This window comes from Vombatus ursinus, unplaced genomic scaffold, assembly GCF_900497805.2.
Source record: "Vombatus ursinus unplaced genomic scaffold, bare-nosed wombat genome assembly UNPS02014779.1, whole genome shotgun sequence".
In the NCBI taxonomy this organism is placed as follows: Eukaryota; Metazoa; Chordata; class Mammalia; order Diprotodontia; family Vombatidae; genus Vombatus; species Vombatus ursinus.
The window spans coordinates 10,400,370-10,427,930 of NW_020954557.1; the positions used below are offsets into that span (position 1 = coordinate 10,400,370).

Below are 27,561 nucleotides of genomic sequence, written 5' to 3' on the forward strand. Positions count from 1 at the left end.
TAGGGAAGAAAAGTATAATATAGCAGCAAGTACTAAGAGGTAGCATAGAAAATGATTATTATTAACATGTATAGGATGTTTGGTAATCATTAACCCACATGAAATAAAAGCTTTATTAATTTTAATATTTTCATTTTGTAGATGAGAAAACTAAGGACAAATGAGCAAGGGATTTGTTACTCACTAAATCAGGTCTAGAGTCATTTCTGACATTGTTTTGTTTTATATCCTGTCATTCATGAACATTTTGTAGAATCCTTTGGTAATCTCTTACTATATTTATGAGGTTGGAATTTAAATGGAAACTATTTATCCATATTCAATCAAATAAAAATTCTAAGGGCTGCCGAAAATATGAAACTGAACTTTGGATAATAGATTGGTACTGAAGATATGGATTTAGGAGTTAGTACAAAAGTGATAGTTGGAAGTCCTGAAAAAGTATATTGTCTGTGAAGCAGTGCAAATAGAGAAGAGAAAACCAAATACTGAGCCTTGAGAGATACTCATAATTAGCACAAGGGGGAAATGAATGAGACCAAGAAAATCATAAGAATTAGAAGAGATCCAGGATGATAAAGTGTAATAGAAGCCGAACCAGAGGGGAACTTTAAAAAAAGGAGTGATTTGACAGTGTCACATATTTCTAAGTGGTCAAGAAGAATGAGTACTGACAAATTTATTCTTTCAGTTTGACTAGAAAGAGCTCATTGGTGACATTCAATACAACAGTTTAAACTCAGTATGAAGTCAAACTGAAAGAAGTCAAGGAGGGAATGAGTAGCAAGAAAATGAAGGTATCAGCTATATGTCACTTGTTTGAGAAGTTTGGCAGTTAAAAGGAGAAAAATAGGATTGTAAAGTTAGTTTTTTTATTTTTATTAAATATTTATTTTTAGTTTTCAACATTCACTTTCATAAGATTTTGAGTTTTAAAATTTCTCCCCCTCCCTCTCCTCCCCCTTTCCTAAGGGAAAAAAGGTCATTACTGTTTGGGGGACCAGAAAATATTTTCTAAAGGAAGTAAAATTTGACTTGGATTTTAAAAGATGTATAGGAATTCAATAGCTAAAGAAGAGGAAAGGGACCATTCCAGGGTAGAAAGATAGGATGGCACCAGATCTACCTTAGAAAATTTTGAACACCAGGCTGAAGGGTTTGAACTTCAGTAGATAACATGGAGCCATTGAAATGTTTTGAACATATTAATAATAATAAGTCAACATTTATATAGTGCTTACTATGTGCCATGCACTTACTAAGTACTTTACAATTATTATCTCATTTGATCCTCACAACAACCCTGGGAGGCAGGTGCTATTATTACCCCCATTTTATAGATGAGGAAACTGAAGCAAATGGGTTAAATGACTTACTCATGGTCACACAGCTAGTAAATGTCTGAAAATGGATTTGAACTCAGGTCTTCCTGAACCAGGTCCAGCACTCTATCCACTACACCGCCTAACTGTAATATAGCCAATTCCATGTAGGAAAGATTATATGTCTGGCAGCAATCTAAATTATCAATTAGAGGTAGAGAGAATATTTCCTGTAAGACCTGGTTAGAAGGTAGTATAATGGAATGGGCTGGTGGTAATGAGGGCCTGTACTAGGCTAGTAGAACTGGGAATAAAAAGAAGAGAATAGATGCAAGAGATATTGTGGAAGTAGAATCTATCAGGTTTGGTAACTGCTTACATGTGGAAAATGAGGGAGAGAGAGAAGAGTTTTAAAACGTAGGTTTTAAATATGAAAGGAGTTTGTGAGCAGTGATGAGGGAGATCTAGGATGTGGAGTGGTACCTTGGAATAAAATCCACCATATTCAGACAGGCAACTAATAGAATCCAGTAGAAATCCCCGGACTAAGATTTTCTGTTCTTCTGATCCCCTTTCTTCAAGTGCTGACTTGAAGTACTTGACCCTAGCTTGAAGTACTTTCTCCAGCCGCTATCTAATTTTAGTTTAGAAAATTCCTTTCAGGGGCAGCTAAGTGGCACAGTGGATAGAGCAATGACTCTGGAGTCAGGAGGACCTGAGTTCAAATTCAGCCTCAGATACTTGAGACTTACTGGCTGTGTGACCCTGGGCAAGTCATTTAACCCTGATTGCCTTTCCAAAAAAATAAGTCCTTTTAATGCCTACTCTGCCTATTTGCATTCCTCAAACCCATTTCTCTGTCCAATAATGCCTCAATGCGGCTCCGGTGAGGTTCTTATGATGAAGCTCCCTGATTGTCAGACAAGTATATCCAAGAGCAGGGAAGGAAAGGGTTAGGTTATGCCAATAGGACCATCAGCCTAGTTTCATGCTCTTGCCAGCATTAGCCAGTACAGAAGAGCCAGCATCTCTTCATAGGCAAACTGAACATGGATGTGGAGATAACTATTCATTTCTTTTGTTAAGACTGTTGTGTTATTATCAATATAGACTATATTCCATTTTAGTTGCCAGTGCTGTCACCTGCTTCTTCTGGGCAACAGGAGTGAATGCACCCATTTTTCCCTCATGCAAGTTATGCCAAATGTTATGTGCCTCATGTGTGTCATTTTTTCTCAGATTTGCATTTATAGCAATTGCATGTCCTTAGATTACCTCTGCTCCCAGATGATTTCCTCCACCATATTTTCAACAGGATTAATTCCTTCATTCAAAAAATTATTTACTGACCATCTACTATGTACAAAGCACTGTTCTAGGTGCTAGTGGAGATACCAAGATCATGAAACATGATCTCTGCCTTCCAGGATTTTATAGCCTGATAAGGGAGATAAGACACACAAGGTCTACTTTACATTTAAGTCCAGTGGCTGTCTATTTGTTAAGCACCTACTATGTGTCAGGCACTGTGCTAAGCTATCATTTCCAGAGTCAAATATAAAATCATCTGTTTGGTGTTCAAAGTGCTTCATAACCTTGGCCTCCTTCTACCTTTCCAGTATTCTGACACCTTATGCCCCCTATCGTTCCATGTATTCTGCATTACAGTGACACTGGCCTTCTTGCTGTTCCTTGAACAAACACTTCATCTCTTTACTGTGGGTATTTTCACTAGCTGTCCTGCATGCATGCAGTGCTTTCCCTCCTCATCGCCACTTCCTGGTTTCCCTGACTTCCTTCAAGTTCCAGCCAAAATCTCACCTTCTACAGTAAGCCTTTCGCAATCTCTCTTAATTCTAGTACCTTTTCAATTATTTCCAATTTATCCTTTACATAACTTTGTACCATTATTTTCATGTTGTCTCCCCCATTAGATTATGAGATGCTTCATGAGAGCAGGAGTTGTTTTTAAATTTCTTTGTATCCCCAGTACTTAGCACAGTGCCTGGTACGTAGTTGATTGTTGTCCTTCATTCTCAAAGAGAACCAAAATGACATTACTATGTTAGAGTCAAGTTACAGTGTGTCTGACTATGGCTGATCAGACCAATATGAGCTTAGAATGCTCTACCACAGGTCAGGCACAAATAATCCATGTGAACATTTGAAGTGGATTCTCTAAATTTGCATATCTTGCATTTCTCTTGAGCTATTTCCAGTCTTCTTTGCTCATAGAGTACAGCACCTTCTCTGATGAGGGCATGCCATACAGAGCAGTCCTGTACCAGTGTCTTCCATGTGACACAATCAATTCCAAAGTTCTTAAGAGAGACCTTGAGAGTGTCCTTGTATTGCTTCTTCTGACCACCATGTGAATGCTTGCCCTGTGTGAGTTCTCCATAAAAGTAAACATACATTTCAAACATTGTGGCCAGCCCATTGGAGTTGCACTCTCTGAAGTAGAGTTTGAATGCTTGGCAGTTTATTTCGAGAGAGGACCTCAGTGTCTGGTATCTTATCCTACCAGGTGATCTTCAGAATCTTCCTAAGATAATTAAAATGGAAACGATTCAGTTTCCTGGCATGGTGCTGGTAGACTGTCCAGGTTTCACAAGCATACAACAATGAGATCAGCACAACGACTCTGTAGACTTTCAGTTTGGTAGTCAGTCTAATACCTCTTCTCTACCACACTTTAAGTTGGAGCCTCCCAAACACTAAAATAGCTCTGGCATCCCTGTACGTTGCTGGAAAGTACACTACCAAGGTAAGTGAACTTATCAACAACATTCAAAACTTCTCTATTTACTGTAACCGATGGTTCCACATATGGATGGTGTGGTTGTGGCTGATGGAGCACTTGTGTTTTCTTGGTGTTGATTGTTAGGCCAAAATTAGCACAAGCAGCAAATAATTGATCCTTACTTTGTTGCATCTCAGTTTCAGAGATCATCTGCAGAGAGAAAATCATGCATCAACACTCCTTTCACTTTGTTCTTGGCTTGTAGTCTTTTCAAGTTGAAGAATTTACCATCAGTGTGGTAGCTGACCTTGATGCCATGTTCATCCTCATTGAAGGCATTTGATGACATGGCTGAAAATATCAAGCCAAAAAGCATGGGAGCAAGCACCATTTGTCATTTGGCCCATAAAAAGCCTTCAGGGCATCATAAAAGTGCTTTGGATTGTTGGCTATCAGCATAAAACTGAATTTTACTTGCCCTCTTACTGAGCCAAGAATCCTGCATCTCTCTAAGCTTCACTTGTACTTTACTTTTTTTTGTACTTCACTTTTGATGGAGTTAAATGCTGCTTACTTAGAGATGGATGAACTATCTTGCTAGTAAACCCTGTGGAGTTCTCATTTTTCACTGAAAGCTGTTAAATTTCCCCATCATTTTTGTTAAACCAGTCTAGATATTTGCAAGAGTTCTGACCCAGATGAGCAAATTCAGTGCTGTACACCAAATCTCTGAAAGCTGTCTACTCCTTTTCTGTTCCACTGTTGCCAACCGCGTGTTAGCTCAAGTTTTCGTCCAAGTTAGTAATGAACTGTTCATGCTCAGAGAATGGCTCTAATCTGTTGACATTAAGTCTTCTGGTAGTCATTTTGCCTTGAGGCTACTGTTTTTGTCCAATGCAAATATTTAGCTTGGAGAGGATAAGTCTATGATCTGTCCAGCACTCTGTGCCACACATTGCCTTTGTCACTCTCATATCCTCTCTGTCTCTTCTCCTTACAATGACATAGTCTATTAAATGCCAATGTTTGTTGTGAGGGTGCATCCATGAAGTTTTATTGCAGTTAGGTAAATGAAAGATAGTGTTGGTGATGAGAAAGTCATGAGACACACAAGTCTTCAGTAGTAAGTTGCCATTGCTGTTGCTTTTTCCAACTCCAATTCTCCCAAGGACTCTCTGCCATGTCTTGTAATCTAACCTTACTCTAGCATTAAAGTCACTCAGAATTATAAGTTCGTCCTCTTTTGGCACATTGATGATAAGGGTCACCAGGTCTTCAGAAAATTTTTCTTTGACCTCATTAGGGTTCATCATGGTGGGAGCACAGGTACTGATGATGGTGGCATGGTTTTCCTGCAAGTGGCAATAGCATTATCATGAGTCTGTAGTTCACTCCTTTTGGAAGGCATGCAAACTTGTTGACTAGATTAGTTTTGATTATAAAGCCTACACCAGCTTCATGGCACTCCCCTTCACTGTTGTCACTCCAGAAAGACTTGTATCCATCTCTGACTTCAGTAAGTTGGCTTTCATATGCCAATCTTGTTTCACTCAGGGCTGCTATTTGGGTGTGATACCTGCTGAGTTCTCTCACAACAAGAGTTGGTCGTCTTTCAGGTCTACTGGATTTTGTGTTGTATATAAGTGTGCTCACATTTCATATACTGATAGTGAGTAGAATCATCTTTGCAGAAGTTTTTGTACATTTTGTGTGTGTTTTGACTGCAAGGTGGGATCCTTGCCTGTCTCAGTAAACAGGCCAGGGTTGGGTAAGCAGACAATTTTTAAGGCACCTTTTCTAGTCCTTTCCTCACACAAGGAGGTGAGCAGTGTGGTCCTTAAAAGGCTTCTCAGACACTCAGGGGGCTGCCAAATTCCACTGCTGCTTCCAGTGAGAAGATGATCCTATAGCCTGAGCCACCTGTAGGCAAGGTTGTGACTACAGCTCCCAGCATCTGCACCTGCTGCTTCATTACTTGTCTGTTGCCATAGGACTTTGAGATATGTTAAAATGGTAAAATGATATGGGTATGTCTTTTGATTCATGCACAAATTGAATTTAAGTGAGACAGAGTTGCACAAAGTTGTCGGCCTCACCCTCCCTTTCAGAGTCATCACACTCCAGTGGCAGGACAGAGTCAAGATCACTGGTGATGGTTCCAGATACAGTAGATGACCTTGGTTTCTTTGATGTCTAACCAAACTCTAAGTGCTCCATATCACATGCTTTAGCTGCCTTCATGGCCACTGGAACAAATTGTTCTCATCCGCCCATTCCTCCAGAGGAAGTCTTCACATGCTTGGGGTAGACACACCCCCAGTTTACTTCTGGGTTTGAGCCCTGTTGGTCACCCTCAACCTGGTTTAGCCCATCTGCTGAAATGATTTACTAGGGTGTGGCCACTGTGCATGCTACAGCTTTTTCGAGTCACAGGTGAAAGTTAGGTGGATCAGGTGGACATCAAAAGTGGAAAGTAGCCCTGAAAAGGGCTCAGCAGCCCTCCCACTGGAGGTACTTGTCTTCTCTGAACATACCCTACACTGCATGATATTATAATGGTATTATAATACACCCCCTGGTATTCTTTTCCTCTTCAAAATGCCTTCTTGTGTTTACTTGTTTGTGTACATGTTGAACCCCTTTGAGTAGAATGCAGGCCTCTTAATGCCTAGGACTAGTTCATTTTTTTGTCTTTATATGCCACTTGGCATAGTGTCTTTGCACATACTTAGCAACAATTGTTGGTTCAATTTAGTCTGTAGCAATAATTTTGTCTTTAATAATATATAAATAGCTATTATGAGGGGTAGCAAAAGACAACTTGGAGTCAGGAAAGCTAGGTTGGAATCCCATCTCCAACACTTGGTAGCTGGGTGATGACTGGCAGATCAGTACCTCTATTCCCTCACTTTCCTATACAATGGGAATAATACTTGTACAAGGCAACAATTGTTGCCAACTATGTGCAAAGATACCTTACAGAATTGTTGTGGAGATAGCACTTTGTAAATCTTAAGGCGCTATATAAGTGTGAGTTGTTATTGTCGTCATTCTTGATCTACTAATTACTGATATTCCTTGCAAAGTCTTGCCAGCAATTCATTTTCTTCTCCAGATATAGCTTTAAAAATAAGTCATAAATTGCCCCTCTCTGAAAGTCTGTGTCATATTCTTTTATCCTAGCATCGAGTCACTCCAAACATGTCTCAAGTTATCCCCAGTGACTGCATAATCATGCTTCCTTCAACAAAGTCTTTGTGTGGATGTTTGCTATCTTTTAAAAGTCTATCTTAATAATGAAACATCCTTTTAATGGTTCTATGCTCTCTATTCATCCCTTTGGAAGTGCTAAATAAGCCTTTCCCTCAACTGACTTTCCTTCTCTCCTGGGACTTAAAGGGGATAAATAGGCAATATATATAAGTTCCAGAGATACCTTTGATCCTTTCTTCTTATTCTCTCCTACTTGCTATTTATTCCCTTTTTTCTGCATTATTTCTTCTATTCCCTGAACCTAATGCGATTTATTTTCTGATCAACTTTTTATTTTTCTCAGTGAAGCATTTCAGTGAAATCACAAGGCCTCTAACTATTGCAAGGGGGAAAACTGTCCTTGGTTTTACCCATTTACTGGCTCCTCCTCTGGACAACACTGCTAATGTTTTGGGATTTTTCTCTCTCATTTTATTCTGTTTGGCAACAATTTCATATTTTATATAAAAATTCTCATACTTTTCCTATGATGTAGGAAAGAATTATATATTATTCCTGATCATTTTCTATTTTACAGCTATTAAAAAAAACATTCAATTCAATTAAACTCAGTTCAACAGACATTGATTGGATGTCTTCTGAGTGTAAGACATTATGTGAGGTATTGGGTTCACAAGGACAAAAAAACAAATTTAATTAGTACGTTTTCTGTAGGAGCTTATATCCTACTTGGTAGACATGGAAAGGAAAGCAAGTGGCAGAAAATGATAAAGCAAGTAAGAAATGGATAGAGAAACCTGCAATCCTGATTCTCAACCTAATGTTCTATTTCTAACAGTGATATTGGTTATGTGTATACTTGGTGGGTGTTCAAGGTGACACTATGGTCACTGTGCTAAAATAAGTAGCCCACAATGGGTTCATATACTGAAAGGCAAGATGTACCTTTTCTATCAACTGGCAAGGAAAAATAATGTATAATTTTGCCCACCAGGTGGCATGCTACTCCAGCCACCAGCCCAGTGGTCCCATCAGCCTGGATGGATATGCAAAAGATCTCCTTTATGCACATGTGCTTGAAGCCCAGTCAAAGTGGCTTCAAGTGGTAGTGCAAAGAAAAATTTTTGATGAACCTAAGTATGACATAAAATACAGTTTATTAAGATATGTAGTTCTCAGTGGCTCCATCTCCAGCCCTTCCTCTTGGAAATTTCCTGCTCTATTGAGCCTTTCAATTGACAATTGCAGGCAATTAACTTCTCTATGGCTATGTGGTTTATTGAATGCAGTAAAGTAAAATTGCAAGAAACTATCAAGTCCTCCACCCTCTTGGGAAGTTTCATCCATTCTTCAAACTTCCTCCTGCTCACCGTCCCATTTCTTTTAGATACCCTGAGAATAGCCCCAAACCACCTTCTCTTTTGAGTTATCAAAGAGATTAAAGAAGAGGTTGAATTTCTGGGAGTTCTCATAGAAACAGGGACATGGAATCAAGGGAAGCCTGAGGAACAATGTCATGGGTTTAGAATGTTCTCCCAGCCTTCCCACTGCTTTCAGAGAACTTCTTTGGCTCCCCACCTGTCTGGATTTGGTTTCTAATTGGCTGCTTTAGCTCCAATCTAGGTTTCTTAGCATAGCTCCTGGACTTTAGGAACATAGGTCCTCGGGGCTCTTTGCAGGTAGGAGCTCCAAGTGAGGATGTCCCATCTTTCCCTGCCTTTGAACCAGAATGTCAAGCAGGAAGTTGTTGCGGGAGTGCTGTGGTGTCAGGGACCTGATTCCCTATGTTAGTTGCTGCCAGCCCACATAATAGCTGACAGGATCCCCATACCAAGACAACCTCTTTTTTTTTACTCCTCTCTTTTTACTATTAGGAAATGACCTGTTTTTCAGAGCTAAGGACCAGCAAGCAAGCCGTGCCCTGAGCTTGGCATAACAACAATCCTTTGCATTCACTTTCTGGATGAACTCAGCTGCAGCATAATCCCAGAATTGCTTTACACCAGTATCAGGTGGTCCCTGAGCTCAGACAAGCTCCTGAAGGACCTATATACTGGTCATGAAGCCCTGCTATGAATCAAACTTGTCTCATTTTTGCTATTACTTATTGTCAGGGCTACAGCTCAAGGCATAGCTACTAGTATATGTATTAAGATTTACTCACACTAAAGTGGGTCTCCTACCACAGGGGGCCTTGGCACATGTGTCTAGTTTCCCTTCTCTAATGGAATAAAGTTTTTTGCTTATGACCACTGTTATCTCTTTGTTTTTTTTTTTAATTTTATGTTTCATAGTTAACTATGGTTGTGATAAACTGTGTGAGCTCTTTGGTAGTTTTAGAGTTAACAGTGGTTGCAAAACCTTTGTGACTCTTTGGTCATTTGTTTTCAGGGTTGACATAGTTAATAGCTATCAATTACTATGCTAAACACTTTACAATTATAATCTTATAAATATATAATTATAATATTATAAATATATACAAATTGTAATTATAATTTGATCCTCACAACAACCCTGGGAGGTAGGTGCATCATTTCAAATATATATGTATATATGTGTATATATATATATCATGTAAACATCTTTTCAAATATATGTACATATATATTTGAAATGATGCACCATAAATTTAATAATTTATTGTAAATTTGTGGGGTTTTTCCTGCATTAAAATTTTGATGTTGTAAGATTGCATCATTTAACTATATAGTATTGTATTGTAAACAAACCATTACACGCACATATTCCTGCTGATGTATGCTGGGCTTCTCAATAACTCACAGCATGCTAGTCTATCAACACTTGCTTGTTAAGGCCTGTCGGCAAACTTGACCACTAACTGGTTATAACTTGCATTTTGTGTGTTATTTGGAAAATAATGTAATCACTATGACTTTAACTCTGTTATACAACAGATGAAACATGTATGAATGGTTTTTCAAAATTCTCCTCTCTTCTTTCCTTATGCTTCCACCACCTCCTTATTTTTATTTAATGCTCCCCAATTGTACCCAAGGCTACTACCACCCCCCCATCATTCCAGTGCCCCTCAGTGGGTGGTATAGCCCACTTTGGGAGCCTCTGAGACTCTTGAAGAAGAGAGGGTCAGCAGTGTTCTGTCAGCTAGCTAGCTGCCTTTCTGTTCCCCAAAAATTAATCTAGCATTTATGTAGTACTCTAAGGTTTACAAATCACTTTATGAAGATTATCTCATTTTATCCTCACAACAGTTCTGAAGTATGTTCATCACATTGAGCCCTGGGATAAATAATATTTGTATAGCAGGTTAGGAATCCTGAAAGGAGCACCCTGCTATGGGTGTCCTCACATAGGTACTGATGCTATACCTGATCTGTTGGTCTCTGAGAGCAGAATCATGGCATTCTGGCTCTTGAGCTGGAAGGAACCTTAGAAGGCATCTAATTCAACTCTATTTTACAGTTAGAGAACTGGTTACAGAAACTTGACCATAGGTACTATCAAAGGGGGGATTTGAACCTGAGGCCTCTCCAAAGCCAGTGTTTTTTCCATTCAGGAGCATAGATTTAAAGCTGAGAGGAACCTTAGAAGGCCATCTATTCCATCCCTCTAATTTTTCAGGGGAATGGAGATCCAGAGAGGTTGTGACATGCCCACTGTCACAAAAGACATTAAGTGAACAGAGTTGAATCACAAATCCTCTGACTAAATCCACTCTCTTTCCACTGCAATGTCAGTACATTCTTAAGAATTATGATATGGTAATTGTTTTATGATAGGGTAAAAGCTAAATACAATAAATGCCTCACTTAAATCGAATTCACACAAAAATATCAACCTTGTTATGTCATTTCCTCTTTGAGAATGAAAGACAAATTATAGGGACTTTAATTAATAAAAGAACCTGAAAACCACTTTTTGCATTAGAACGGCTTAGCTGACTAATTTCTTCTAAGTTGTTTTTTCTTCATAATTTTTTAGCACATTTTTATAAACAACTCATGTTCTCAAAAATTGCACATTCACAAATGGTTATTTACTTTATTCTTTATTACTTTGTAGGCTTTTTTGGTAGTGGATTTCTATATTGTATTTTTCCAGTTATGCTACCATTATGAATCACTTTTATGACTTTATAATCCCCCTAGGTCAAAATAACCATTAACAATGCAATTTTATTGCTTTGCTAATAGCTGTATTGATTCAATCTGCCATCTGCCGATGTCAAAGCAATACTACCTGCCATTTCCACCTTTTTATGAAGAATGGGCCTTAGTGGTCATTGTCATTTCTATTTTGATTGCTTCTGAGATTTGTCTAATACTTCTTGTGTGTGATGTTTATGATTAGTGTTTGTTTTTTTTTAAGCTGTGAGTTTACTGTTGAATTGTAGCAAAATTTACTGGATATGAGAAATATTCTTTTTCAGCTGAGGTTGGTCTATGGCACCATTCTTTACCCAATACTTCCAGTTTTTCCCCTCTCCTCTGATTCCTATTTATATTTGTAAATTTAGTCAAAGAATAAGAATGGAAAGGGGAGTAGGATATTGAGAGTAGGATTATATTCTGATTTCAAGCAACTGTCTCCAACAGCTGCTTGCAAATACTATCCCCAATTTCTCCCAGAAAAGATAATTTTTGAATCTGAGATTTCCACACTTCTAAGTGAGATCATGTAGAATCATGTGTGACTTAAGTGAAAGGAAATTGGAGTGAAAATGAGTTTTTTTTTCAATATTTTAATACATGAGGGTAAAATTAGATTTTTCATGGAAGACAAAAAGCATCACTAGCAATATTTAATGAAGCATGGTAATAATGTGAGCCTTGTGTCAGTTTCTTTGACAATCTTAAGGGACCAAGGTTCATTTGAGGGAATTTTTCTCATTCTCTTCACTTATGGCTTCTATCCAAGAAGCCTAAGATAAGGTATGTGTAAATATCCCTCCCCTCATTTGAGACCCCAGAAAAAGTTATCCCAGTATTCCAGGTTTAAGGTTTAATGTGGATCAGCAACTACTTGGAGCTAAAGCTCCACTAAGGTGTTTATTTTTACCAAATCAACTAAACGAACATATTAGTTTAAAGCAAAAATATATTTAATTAAACAGTATAGCAAATTAAATGACACAGTACCCTTCCACTCATCTCTCTTTGTTGTTCAGTTGTTTTCAATCTTGTCTGACTCTTTGTGACCGACCCTATTTAGGATTTTCTTGGCAAAAATACTGGAGTGGTTTGCTGTTTCCTTCTCTAGCTCATTTTACAGATGAGGAAACTGAGGCTAACAGGGTTAAGTGACTTGCCCGAGGTCACATAGGTAGTAAGTGTCTGAGGCCTGATTTGAATTCAGGAAAATGAGTCTTCCTGACTCCAGGCCTGACACTCTATCCACTGAGCCACCTTGCTGCTGATACTCTCCTGCAGTTTGCCAAACTAGCGGTGAAGGGGGCAAATCATACTTCTGACACTGCAAAACTGACCTCTGTTGAACAGCTACCCTATGCTAGAAGTCCAGGCCTTGGTCATCCTTGCTGTTCTTCTTTGAGCAGCAGATCCTATCTCCTCATGTCTATAGCTATTCTGCAATGGATGTCTCCTCTTGGTTAGTGTTTGCAGAGCTGCAGCCTCTCCAGAGTTGCAGACTTTTTTATCTCCTGCATTTAGCTGGGGATGGAAAAACTCAGAGCTTCCCTTCTTTGGGAGGGTCAAGCACTTTTTAGTCTGCATAGCCTAAGGCCATGAAAATTTCACTCTGCAAGGGAGCCAAAAAACAAATTAACAAACAACAACTACAAAAAAAGAGAAAAGTTACTGGCTAACACTGCCTATCATTTTGATTGACTATCTACAGCTCTTATTTGAAGTCCCTGGTCCTACCCAACTACTTGGGATTGTGGATTATGGAATTTCTTCTAATTCCTGTGAAGTCTTTGAGTGTTCCTCCATATGAGTCTGATTCTCCCATTTTGGGGATTCTGCTCTCCCAAAAACACCCAGGAAATTTTAGGACTGGGAGATGAGGAATCCTTCAACTCTCATAGTGCTTCTGGTTCATAAGTAAATAAACAGAGCTAGGTAGAGCTGATAGGGTTATCAATCGCTACTGTTCCTCTATATTATTGCCTCAATTATGTATATCTTTCAGAAATAAAACTGATTGTCCTAAGTATTCTGGCCAGCACAAAAGTGCTGGTCTCTATTTATGCGTCTTCTTTATTTATTTATTTGCTAGGCAGTGGGGTTAAGTGACTTGCCCAGGGTCACACAGCTAGTAAGTGTTACGTGTCTGAGTCTGGACTTGAACTCAGGTCCTCTTGACTCCAGGGCCAGTGCTCTATCCACTTCAGTGCCTAGCTGCCCCTATCTATGCATCTTCTTTACCAGGTGATATCTGCCCCAAGTATGTGAAGACTACCGCCCCGCCCCCCCCCCAGAGGAATGGGCAGATGAAAACAATTTGTTCCAGTGGCCATGAAAACAGCTGAAGCAGGTGCTGTGAAGTGCTTAGAACTTGGTTAGACATAGAAGACACCAAGGTCATCCACTCCATCCTTGATTTTTGCTCTGCCAGTGGACTTCAATGATTCTGGAAGAGAGAGTAAGGCTGGCAACTTTGTGCAACTCTACCTTACTTAAATCCAATTCACACAGAAGCCAAGACATCACCCTGGGATGTCATTGGTCCTCTTCAGAAATGAAGGACAAACCAAATTTATAAGAATACAAATCATTGCTCAATTGATAAATGGTCAAAGGATATGAATAGGCAGTTTTCAGATGAAATTAAAGCTATCTGTAGTCATATGAAAAAATGCTCTAAATCACTATTGATAAGAGAAATGCAAATTAAAACAACTCTGAGGTACCACATCACATCAATCAGATTGGCTAATAGGACAAAACAGAAAAATGATAACTGTTGGAGATGATATGGGAAAATTGGAACACTAATGCGTTGTTGGTGGAGTTGTGAACTGATCCAACCATTCTGGAGAGCAATTTGGAATATGTGTGCAAAAGGCAATAAAACTATGCATATCCTTTGATCCAGCAATACCACTTCTTAAGGTCTGTATCCCAAAGATATCTTAAAAATGGGAAAAGCATCCATATGTGCAAAAATATTTATAGCAGCTCTTTTTGTGGTGGCCAAGAATTGGAAATTGAGGGGATGTCAATCAATGGAAGAATAGCTGAACAAGTTGTGGTATGTAAATGTAATGGAATACTATTGTTCCATAAGAAATGATGAGCAGGCGTACTTCAGAAAAACCTGGAAAGACTTACATGAACTGATGCTGAGTGAAGTGAGGAGAACCAGGAGAACATTGTATACAACAACAGCAACATTGTGTGCTGACCAACTTTGATAGATTTAGCTGTTCTCAGCAATGCAAAGATCTAAGACAATTCTAAAAGACTCATGATGGAAAATGCTGTCTACGTCAAGAGAAAGAACTATGGATCTGAATGCAGATTGAAGCATAATATTTTCTCTGCACCCCTCTTTTTTTATTTTTTTCTTCTTTGTCTTAGTTTTTCCCTTTGGTTCTAATTCTTCTTTACAATGTGCCTAATGTGAAAATGTGTTTAATATGATTGTACATGTATTGCCTATATCAGATTGCATGCCATCTTAGGGAGAAGGAAGGGGAGAAAATTTAGAACTCAAAATTTATAGAAATGAATGTTGAAAACTAAAAATAAATTAATATATATTTTTTAAAATGAAGGACAAACAACACTAATAACGCTCTATTTTATATCTCATATCTTGCCTTCTCCACCAAGCCCTCTTCAGTCTACAAAAATGCTCAAATCAAAATCAGATCCAAAAACCTTTCCTTCACTTTGTTACCCCCAAAAGCAATTGTCTTATCTCTTCCTTCACCTTCTGACTTCACTGACAATTTCCTAGAAGTAGTTTATACTTGTTGGCTCCACTTCATTACCCACTCACTCCTCAATTCCTTGCAATCTGACTCCCTTCCCTTCGCCTTTTTGCAAATGTCCCTTTCCACAATTATTAATTATGCCCTGATTGTTCAATCTAGTAGCCTTTTTCTGTTGTTCTCTTCGACCTCTCATGATATGGAATTCTCTCCTCCCCTGATTTCTGTGACATTCTGCCTTCATGGCTTTTTTCTTTTAATACTGCTCACTCCTTTCTTATTTTGTTGGCTCCTTATTCTCCTAATAGAGGGTTCTTCAAGGTTCTACCCTAGGCTCTCTTCTCCTTATAGATTCTTTCCCTTGGTGATCTCATCTCCTACCATGACTTTATTGCTTTTAAGCCAATGATTCCTAAATTTATTTCTGCCCCAGTCTACCAAGAGCTCAAGCCCTAAATATTTGCAAACTACCAACTAGATAGATATCTTCAGCTCAGAATCCATATTCGTCTACCATAAACCTGCCCCTACCCCTAAATCTCTATGTTTGTTAATATAACAAATATCCTTCCAGGCTCTAATTTTGGGATGAATAGCCTTAAATTATTGCCCTCTGAATATAAGTTGAAAGAACTGGGGATGTTAACCTGGAGAAGATTATACTAAAAAAAAAAAAAGGGGCTACTCTCAAATATTTGAAGGGCTATCACATGTAAGAGGGATTACATTTGTTTCCTTAGATCCAGAGGTGGAAGTAGTGACAATGGGTTGGAAATCAAAAGGAGGTAAGTTTATGTTTTATGTAAAGAAAACATTTCCTAATAATTAGAATTATCCAGCAGTAGAAAGGTCAGCCTCAGGAAATAGTAGCTTGCCTCCTAGTAAAGGTCTTTACACAAAGGCAGAATAGACACTCTTTGGATTTATTGTAGAAGCAACTCTTATCTAGGTATCTGTTGTACTAAGTGGTTTTTGAAGTCCCTTTTCATTCACATTCAGTGATTCTGAGTCTAAGAGCCATAAATTATTCTTTTCTCCCTCCATGTTGTTGTCATTCAGTCATGTCTGACTCTTCGTGACCCCATGGATCATTCTGTCCATGGGGTTTTCTTGGCTAAGATACTGGAGTAGTTTGCCATTTCCTTCTTCAGTAGATTAAGGCAAACAAAGGTTGGATGATTTGCCCAGGGTCACACAGCTAGTAAGTGTCTGAGGCTAGATTTGAACTCTGGTCTTCCTGACTCCAGGCCTAGTGCTCTATCCACTGAGCCACCTACCTGCCTTTTAATATATTACTTCCAATAAGTTGCCTAGTCCTGCCATTTCTGTCTCTACAATATCTCATATCTATACCTTCTCTCCACTCCTAACCACTCTAGTTTAAGACTTCAGACAGGCAGACTGACTTAGTAGATAGGGAACTGGACTTAAAATCAGGGTTCAAATCTTGACCTGGGCAAATCACTCAACTTTTCTGTGCCTCAATTTCCTTATCTGTTAAATGAGGGGACAGGTAGAACTCAATGGTTTCTAATGTTTCTTTAGGCTCTAAAACTATGATCCTATGATCTCTTCTCATACTATTATAGTAGCCAATAGATTTTCAGTCTCTAGTATGTATCACCTCTCTAATTCATCCTTTACATCATTGCCATCATAGTCTTCCTAATACTCTGATAATATTATGTCACTTCTCTGCTTTACAAAAGGAATAATGCCGTAGTAAAATGAGGACTTAACCTGGAGTCAAGTGAGAGATCTCATGGGAAAAGCACAACCTTTCAGGGTCTTAGTTTCCGTTTCTGTACCTATCTTTCAGTATTGTTAGACTCAGGGAAGGTAGCATGCATCGAGTGTTTTCTAAACCTTGAAATGCTACATAAATGTTATCCATTTTTATTGGTCAAAACCCTTTAGTGACTCCTCATTGCTTCTCTGTTAGAGCATAAACTCCTAACCCTACCATTAAGGCCCTGTTTATTCTGACTTTAACCAACTTGTCCAATCTTTATTTCACTATTCTTTATTTATTAGGAGTCAGAGGTGAAGAAGAAGAGCTTTATAGGCACAAGGGAGAGCCAAGGCACACAGTAAGAAGATGGAAGAAGGAAATAAGCCAGTGTAGATATGTCAAAGAATGTGTGGAGGAGAGTGAAGTGTAAGAATACTGGGAAGGTAAGTGGGATCTAGGTTGTGAAGGACTATAAATGCCAAACAGATGTCTTTGTATTTGATCTTGGAAGTAATATGAAACCACTGAAATTTATTGTGCTTTAGGAAGATCACTTTGGCAGCTAAGTGAAGGATGGACAGTAGTGGGGGGAGACTTGAGATGGATTGAGATGATAATGCATTAACCCAGGCAAGAGGGGATAAGGGCCTATACCAGAGTGGTGGCTGAATGAGTCAAGAGAAAGAGAAGCATAAAATATATGTTATAAAAGAAGAAATGATGAGGAAAAACAATGTCGATTGGTTCTAGAGTAAGAGGACCTGGGTTCAGATCCCACCTATGACACTCCCTGTGTGACTTCGGACATATTAACTTCCATTTAATTCCCTTGGACCTCAGTTTCATCATCTATAAAATGTAAGAGGTCCCTTCCAACTCTAGATCTATGATTACTGATGGGGAAACTCCCTATCCAATGCAAATCGGCATTTTCTCTGCAACTTAAAATCTTAAGAAAATTACTTAGAGAGCACCATGAGTTTGAGTACTTAACAACAGTCATACAGCCAGTAGGTGTCATAGGCAGACCTTCATCTTCCTGTCTCAAAGGCCAGCTCTCTCTCCATTACATTATGCTTACTCTTTTGTTGAATGGAATATAATTAAATTTAATTCTTATTTGTGTGGATAATACTGACCTTAGGAGGATTGTTGTGAGATACTTATATATATATATATATATATATATATATATATATATTACTCTCAACCTTCTTATATGGTATATGTTATATGTACATTCAACTCTATTTTCCTCTTGTCGATACCACATAATTGTTTTTCTGTAAAAAAAATGGAATATTTTGTCTCTTGAATTGAAAATTTGTTACATCTAATAAGACGAACATTAACAAGAGAATTTGTAATGTTACCATTTATAATGTTAATATTTTTGTATCATGTGATAACTTAATGTTCACTTCTAACAGCTAGTACTTTACTGGCAATACTAGCAATTAATTCTGCTACTTTTTTATATGAATACTGCATTCCAATTATTAAAAAAAACTCCATGTTTGTCATTAGCAACCTAACAAAAGAATTGTTTATTATAGACATCAAATTTAAAATAAACTCAAAGAAGACGACCATGACATAGAACTGTCACTATGATGATTTTAAAAAAATTTCCATAGTAACCTTTTATTTTTTGTGAAAAACAATTAAGTCCTACTTTTATAGAATAAGTAATACATTGACATGCCATAGGGACTCCCTGGTCTTCCAAAATTTCTAGCCAGGTTTCAGAGACTTTGGTCCATTCATTAGATGATGCCAATGCCTCCTCCTTCCATAAAGTATTATAGCACATTTAAGGTTACTGTGGGGCAACTACAGTGAACTACTGTATAACAGAATTAGGATTGATGGGGAAGAGACTCCTGGGGTTAGAACAAAAGGTCCAGCAACAATGATTAAGAGAACCATATATAAACTACAGGTGTTTTTGTCATTATAAGAGGCAAGTAGTCATAATATATATCCAAGAAAGTGAGATTCCCAATTTTACAATTCTAAAAACTGATATTTTCGAGATGAGAGGACTAATTTGTATATTAATAACTCACATTTATATAGCATTTTATAGTTTGCAAATCACATTCCTTACAACAGACTTATGAGATTGGTTATACAAGTATTATTTTCATTTTCGGATGAAAAAACTGAGACTGAGAGAGGCAATGTGACTTTTCCATTGTCTCATAGTTACTCATATCTGAGACAAGATTCAAACATAGATCTCTTGAACACAAGTACAGAATTCTTTCTACTATCTGATACTTACTTTCTTCTTTTATATCAATCAAGGTCTGCGTTTTTATTTCCATTCTCCACATGGGGGCAGAATTATATAACATGCCTGTAGCGTGATGTGCAGCTTTTGAAGTAATTTCATATATGTGCATATATGATATATAATAGATAATGATAGATTGATAATATAAATATCATATATATACATAACAGATGATATGTTTGTTTAATTCCAACAACGATTCTATAAGGTAGGCAGGGAAGATATTTTTGTCCCTATTTTATCATTAAGGAAAGAGGTTTAAAGAGGTCGATGATTTGTCCAAGGTCTTGGGGGTTATAATGGCAGAGCTGAGAACCCCCAACTTCTTATTTCTAGTCTAGCACACTTTCTACTAAGCTATTCTTCCTTTCTGAATAGGAATCAATGGTTTAACTTTTAAAATCTTTTCATAATGCATACATGATGGGGAAGGGCTAGAGAGTTAGGCTTTGGGGAGAGGGTCAATAAGGCATGCTAAGGATCAAACAGGAACGTGGATTTTAAAGGGGGTAGTAAACTTCATGAGGATAGCAATCTTGTTTCATCTGAACTTTATCTGCCCCGATTCCTGGTATAGTAACTTGGAAAAAATAAGTACTTAATAAATATATGTTGGAGTAAATGGAGATTTAGAGTCTTTGTAACTGTCAAAACTTCCTAGACTTTCTTACATTTTTCTATTTGTCTTATGGGTTTGTGAAGGGTAGGAAAATTGAAAGGACTTGTGGCAGCATCTGAGAATAGATTGAGGTTATTCTTAGATTTTTGAACACATATCACTTGCATTCTTCAGGATTTCTGACTTTAATTGAATTAATTTATTCATTTAGTATTTCTATCAAATTTATTTTAGTTCCTGTCACATAGTAAACCCCTAAGAAACATATTTTCCTGAGGAAGTTTTCAGAAGAAACCCCAGCTATCAGTAACCATATGAAAAAAAAAGTTCCACTAATGATTAGAGAAAAGAAAATTAGCACAAACCTGCGATTCTACCTCATACCCATCAACTAGCAAAGTTGGCTGAAAAAGGAAAATGACAAATGCTGGAGGGGCTGTCAGAAAATAGGTGCATGAATATACTGTTTTACCCCGAAATGCCACTACTAGGTCTATACTCCAAAAACATCAAATAAAGAAAAAAAGACTAATATGTACAAAAATATAGCAGCCCTTTTTGTTAAGTCAAAGAACTGGAAACTAAGAGAGTGCCCATCAGGTACAGAATGACTAAACAAATTATATATGTGGATTGATGAAATACTTTTGTATTATAAGAAAATATGAAGGTGATAGTTTTAGAGAAATCTGGGAACTGATATAGAATGACATGAGTAGAACTAAGTAAACAATTTATACCCTAACAACAACACTCTAAACATTTGAAACTCTAAACAGTGCAATGACCAACTATAATTCCAAGGGACTCATGGTGAAACATGCTGGCTACCTCCCGACAGAGAGGTGATAGACTCAGGGTATAGACTGAGACATATAGATTTTGGACACAGCCAACTCGGGATATTATTGTTCAAAAGAATAATAATTGAAAAAATAATTGAAAAAATTAAACAAAATTTTAATAAAAGAAATGCTTTTTCATAATTCATTCTCTAATGTAATATCACCAGGATATGTCCTAGGGTTGTTACTACAGATAACCACTTTATATTTTAAAGTTTTATCTATGAGATTGCCCTAGTAAAAACACAATTCTGGGTTTACCAACCATGGCATAACAAAAGACTAAATGTAGTCTTGATGTTTCTACCTGTAACTTAAAGATTTTCGACCTGAGACTTATGCCTTAACTTATCCTGCATTCTAATCAAGTAAATTCAATAGAATTTTCCTTCATCTGTTTTAGTTTGCTTCATAATAGTCTCCATCTCCTTTCATGATACATTATCTTGACTAATTGCATTTTAAAGAGCATTTTGTGCTAGAAAAAATAAATTAGGTCATGGAATAAACCTTCTTGGTAAAGGCTAAATATTTTACCACATCTTTTAAAACTCCATTACGTGCTGCGTTAATATTCCAACACTATTCCTGATCTTGCTATTTGTTCCTGACTTGTGTAAAGAATGTCTTAACAAATTATACTAAATGGAGTCTCCCAAGGGTAAGGCATACTCCCTAGTTTAAAAAATCAATATCCCCAAATTGGGACAGAAAATAGTACAAGAAATATATTTACCTCAGAAAAGTCCATAGAGTCCTGAAAGTCTTTTTTTTTTTTTTTAAGGAGAGGAAAGAATTACTATCCTAATGTTTCCTATACTCAATGGATTGAAATGTTAATTATTGTTGGTAGTTGATTTATAGAGGTATAGTAGAATTTGAATCACTTACCTGTATTTACCCCAGATACCTCTGAAGTAGTTTGGAGAAAACTTAGATGGTTATTTGCCTGTACTTAATACTTGGAGAGTCATTGAAAATCACTCCACTTCAACACAACACAAAGCTGTGACAATGCAGCAGAATCCAAATACCTTAGAGTAACAATAATAACGGCTAGCAAAAGAGCAGCATTGGCACAGCTGAGAGCGCCCATCTCCTCCAAAGCAAAGGAGCAATTTGGAGGGAAGCTTCAGGAATTAGTCACATCATTGATGAGCTGGTTGTGAAACAGTGTCCTAAAAATGACTTTTCTACACAGTATCTGGATGTAGTAGTGTCACCAGAAAGTTATTAAGGGGTTTTGAAATTATTGAAATTTACCTTGGTAGCTTTCAAAGTGCTTATTCAAAAAAGTTTAAAGAAAGATTTTTGTGTTTCTTGTTATGTTACAGTAAGCATGCACCTCACCTTTTTGTCTACAGCAATAATGACTCCTACCTAAGTCCGTATGCTCACAGGACTTAGAACTGGAAGGTAACTTGGAGATCATCTAGGACAGGAGTGGGGAACCTGCGGCCTCGAGGCCACATGTGGCCCTTTGGGTCCTCAAGTGCGGCCCTTTGACGGAATCCTAACTTCCTTAATAAAAGGATTTGTTTTGTAAGACTTGGATTCAGTCAAAAGGCCACACACAAGGACCTAGACAGCCACATGTGGCCTTGAGGCCGCAGGTTCCCTACCCCTAATCTAGGACAAGCCCTTCATTTTATAGGGAACTGAGACCCAGTATGTTTAAGTGACGTATCCAATAAGAAGTAGAATCAAGATTTGAACCCACATTGTTTTTATTTTTCAAGGCTCTTGGAGCACTTTGAAAATCTAAATTATAAATCTCAATTTCTTGTTCAAGAAACCCTAATAATGGATAGTGTTAGCTACAATTGACACATGAGTAAAACTGAGAAACAAAGAGGTTAAATGTTTTACAGAAGGTCATGGAGGTACTGTTTAAAATAGAAACCAAGACTACTGACTTGCAGTCCTAGGCTCTAACCACTTGACCGCACTCCCACCCAAGGATCCTTAAAAAATTTAGTGAGTTATTCTTCTTTGTAATTAGATGTAGTGATTAGAGTGTCTTTTACATTACACTGCATTTTCTCTCAAGGCAGGGTTGCAAGCCACATAGGACACTGTCCCTTGCAAAGCTAAACAAGGAATTTTCAATCTTGCAATACAATCTCTCGATATTTGTTTGTAGGTTTCACACATCAAAAAAAAAAAAAACAACAATGAAATCTATAATTTGTCAAATTATAATCTTTTCATTCTCCAAGTTCTGTGTCTATGAGAATTTGTAAATCTTTTGAAGAACATGCAATATTTAGCTTAGAAAATCTGGGCTTTCATATTTGGTTACAATTATACATCAGGGCCTTTCCTCCCATAATAATAAGTTTCTCAAAATTGTGGGTTTTCCCTATTTAAGGACAAATTAATGGGAATGTTAAGATATAATTCATCCAGCTATTAAGTCTTTTGGATCTTCAAAATTAGAAACTATTTGTATTCTCTGCCCTCCACAAAAGAGATAAAGAAGGAATGTGTCTTATATTGTGGCATGTTAAAAAGCAATCTTTTGATTTAAGAGATTAAAAAGTAAACAGCCTACACTGACAAGCTAGTAAATCATGTTAAAAAAAAAAACAACTTAGTCTTTCTAAGCTATGTATCATTTATAAAAGTTTTGACCTAATATATAACTATTGTGTAAATTATACATTTTTAAAAGTTCATACTAGTACCTTTTCAAGATAAAATGCTAATTCTAACTTAAAGTGAAAACTGAAAGTGCTGAAAATGGCTTGAATTCCTGAAAAAGGAATTTTAATCTTATATAGTATTCTAACAGTTACAAACAACACAATACATTTTGCAACTTGAGGATTCCATTTTATAAGGTGATTGATATGAGAGAGCTAATTTTCCCTTACGACTGTTCATTTTGAGAAAATAACATCTTGATATTCACCAAATTATATGACAGTCTTATGTAGGGATTTATACATATATTCTGAATGCTGTCATCTAATTATTTGGAAATTTCATTCTAAAACCACGAATTTAGTTAAGTGGTAACTTTGCTTTCTTTTTTCAGCATATTTGAGTGAATCTTTTAGAATTTTTCAGACTTAGAATTTTTCAGTAAAAGAATCTGTTGGGCAGAGTTCCTTTTTAGGACCACTGTTATATCTGAAGACCCTCTAAAATTTTGTGAAAAAAGGACCTGAGAAAGAGACCCGCTCTACTCCCAAACTTTCCTGTTTCTGTTGAGTGTACCAACATTGTTGACTATGTGTGTGTGTGTGTGTGTATACTACATGTATGTGTATAATGTATATACATATTTACTAAACTGATATTTTTTTGTCTCTTTAAAAAATCTTTGAAAAAAAATTTTTAAAAATCTTTGTTGCGGTGAATGGCTTACTGGGTAAAGAAGGAAGAAGTATATTCAAAAAATGAATATATTCAGAAATAAAAACTAAACGTATCAATGAAAATAAAATAAATTTTATAGTAAATAAATAAAAATAAAAATTTCAAGGGAGTGGTAATGAGTAGATTCAGCCGGGTGCATTCCTGAGTATCTTCCCGCTTTAAAGACTACAAGGCCTGATCGAACTGTGCCTGAATCCAACATCACTGCTTTAGTGCTGTGAAATGCTGTCCCTCTTTATGCTAACTTCTATAATTCCCAGATGTATGTAACTGTCTTGATAGGAACACAGTCTTTCTTTTTTCTTTTGAGCTAGACCAGGTAAGGCATATATTTTCCCCACTAGAGACTAGAGAGTGTTATGCAGTAGACTTTTCAGAGATTTTCTCAATAACATCCAATCTGAGACTGAATACAATATCATTCAGGGAGAAATTATCAAAGCCTGTCAGCTTGTTCTCTAACTGTTATGCCCTCCTCTAGCTACTCTTTCTTCCTTAGAACATTGAGGAAATGATCCATCACAGTACACTATCCTCCAGTCATCCAGGTTCATAACCTGTGTCATCCTACCAGGGGTGGGGAACTTGCGACCTCAAGGCCATGTGTGGCCTTCTAGGTCCTTGGGTGTGGCCTTTTGACTAAGTCCAAGTTTTACAGAGCAAATCTTTTTATTAAGGGGATTTGTTCTGTGAAGTTTGGATTTAGTCAAAGGGCCAACATGAGAACTTAGAGGGCTGCATGTGACCTTGAGGCCACAGGTTCCCCATCCCTGTTAGACTCTTTTGGTTACCCCATTGGCCCCATCCAGTTGGTTACCCAGTACTATTTATTCTATTCTATAACATCTCATATGTATTCCCTTCATTCCCATGACCACTGCCTTTATGCTGGCATTTATCACTACTAGTATGGCCTATTGTAATAAACTCCTATTTTGTCTGTTTCAATCAACCAATCAGTAAACATTTATTAAGTATTTATTATGTGCCTTGCATGGGAGATACAAAAAAGAAACAAAAGGTAATCCCTGTCCTCAAGGAGCTTACAATTTATTGGGGCATGGAAACATATTTACACAAAGCAAGCTATATACAGGATAAATAGGAAATAACAGAGGAAAGGCTCTAGAATTAAGAGGAGTTGGTAAAGGCCTCCTATAAAATATGAGATTTTAGTTGGGATTTAAAGGAAGTCAGGAAAGTCAGTAGGTGGAGTTGAAGAGGGAGAACATTCCAAGCATGGAGGACAGATAGAGAAAATGACCAGAGCCAAGAGGAGGTGTGTCTTGTTTGTGGAACAGCCAAGAGGCCAATGTCACTGGATCAAAGAGTATGCGGGGGGGGAAGTAAGGTGCAAGAAGAATGGAAATATAGGAAAGGGCTAGGTTGTAAAGGTTTTTGAATGCCAATCAGAGCATTTTTAATCCTAAAGTCAATAGAGAGTTTAAAATAAACAAGTGTTAATAAATAAACTGGAGTTTATTGAATAGAGGAGTGACATGGTTGGACCTATGCTTTAGGAAAAGTATTTTGGTGGCTGAATGAAGAATGGATTGGAGTGGGGAGAAGCTTTAGACGGTCAGACTCTCCAGCAGGCTGTTGCAATAGTTTACATATGAGGTAATGAGGGTCTGCACTAGGATGGTGGCAGAGTCAGAGGACAGAAGAGGGTAGACATAAGGTGATTTTGGAGGGGAAAGTACTAGCAGCTTTAATCAGAAAGTACAAACCTTTCTGTATTCAGAAAATACAAATCTATTAGGCAAGGCTTCATGTAGAAGGTAGCACTTGAGCTGATTCTTGGGGGACACCAGGGATTCTGAGAGGCAGAGGTGAGGAGGAAGTATATTCCAGGCATAGGAGGAGGGCCAGTGCAAAGATCCAGAGATGGGAAATGGAGAATCATATATGAGGAACATAAGGAAAGCCCCTTTGACTGGACCATAGAGTGTATTAGAGGAAACTGTTCTAATAAGACTCCAAAGGTAGATTGGAACTTGGTTGTGAAGAGTTTTAAATGTCAAAAAAAGGGATTTATATTTGCTCTTAAAGGTAATAGGAAACCATTGGAATTTAGTGAGTAAGGGATTGATGTGGTCAGATTTCCACTCTAGGAAAACCCTTTGGCAGCTATACGGAAGACAGATTGGAGTAGGGGGAAAGTTAGAACAAAGGGACCAATTAAAGGGCTATTGCAGTAGTCTAGGCAAGAGGTAACGAGGGCCCAAACTAGTGTGGTGACTGTGAGTAGAGAGGAGACAGGAGAAAACAGTGTTGTGGAAGTAGAAAGGAGATTCGGCAACTGGATGTGTGAAGTGAGCAAGAAGTAGAAGCTGAGGAAAACACCTACGTGGCGGACCTCGGTAACCTAGAAAAATGGTAGTACCCTTTTCAGTAATTGAGGAAATTCAGAAGAGATATGAGTTTCTGGGGAAAGATAATTAGGTCAGTTTTGGACTTAGTAAGTTTGAGGTGCCCACAGGATATTACATTTGAATATCCAAAAGCCATAGGGTGCTAGCTTTTAGAAGAAAGATCGGTATACTGTAAGTTGGGGGGTCATCTATGTTAGGATGATAGGTAAACCTATGAGATCTGATAAGATTATCAACTGAGAAAGTATAAAGAGAGAGAGAGGAAAAACAAGAACCAAAGATAGAGGTCTACAGCATACCCACAGTGAGGGTACAGGATATAGATGATGACCTAGCAAATGAGACTGAAAAGTCACATAGGAGGAGAAGCAAAAGAGAGCAGTGTCCCCCCAGAAATGAAGAGAATGGATTCAGGAGGAGTGTGTGGTCCCTCATGGCAAATACTGCAGGAGGTCAAAATGAATGACGATCATCAAAAGGCCATCAGACCTACCCATACCTGGGGATACAGAGATAAAAGTGAAACACCTCTAATGGTTAAAACTCTCTCTTTTTTTAGATTTCATGGGATGTATTCATCACAATAGAGACTATAACTAATACTCTCCCCACTCCAAACCAGGAGATATAAGCTTTTTGAGAGTGGGTATTATTTCATTTTTGTCATTATGTCTTTAGCACCTAGCATAGTGCCTTATTCATATAGGGTTAGGGACTGAGCTGTTACTCCATTCATATTAGGAGCCCCCCCTTCCATGAGGAAATTCTTTTTACCAATGTTGGTCAGCATCTTCTTTGCAGCCTTAGAGAACTGCCTAGCCCTAGAGCACTGAGAAGTTGACTTACTCAGGATCACACTGCCAGTATGCCAAAGGTAGAACTCTAACCCAGGTCTTCCTGGTTCTGAGGCAGGCTCTCTGTCTACTGTGCCTCTCTTTTTATTTAGTATATGCTTAATCAATGTTTGCTCAATTGAATTGAAAAAAAAACTTAAATAGATTCAGGATTGACTATAATAAGATCACTCTAGAAGCAATAATGCCAGAAAAGATTATGATTTAAGGGGGAAAAATTAGATACTTCTTTGGTCTAATTGTTTAATATACAATCCCACCATTATGGGAAGTTAGTCATTAGTGGCAAGAATATA

The 27,561-nt window shown here is 37.6% G+C and overlaps 1 protein-coding gene across 3 annotated transcripts in view; it reads left to right on the plus strand.

Moving 5' to 3' along the window:
- Positions 1–27,561, plus strand: part of FTCDNL1 (formiminotransferase cyclodeaminase N-terminal like) — a 122,076-nt gene that overhangs the window by 21,350 nt on the left and 73,165 nt on the right. For 2 of the 3 annotated variants that reach the window (XM_027866110.1, XM_027866112.1), the window contains exon 2: positions 17,192–17,332. The exons of the other annotated variant lie outside the window; for it this stretch is intronic. The gene's annotated coding sequence lies outside the window, so the exon portion shown is untranslated. The remainder of the gene's footprint in view (positions 1–17,191; positions 17,333–27,561) is intronic. 3 annotated transcript variants of the gene reach the window in all.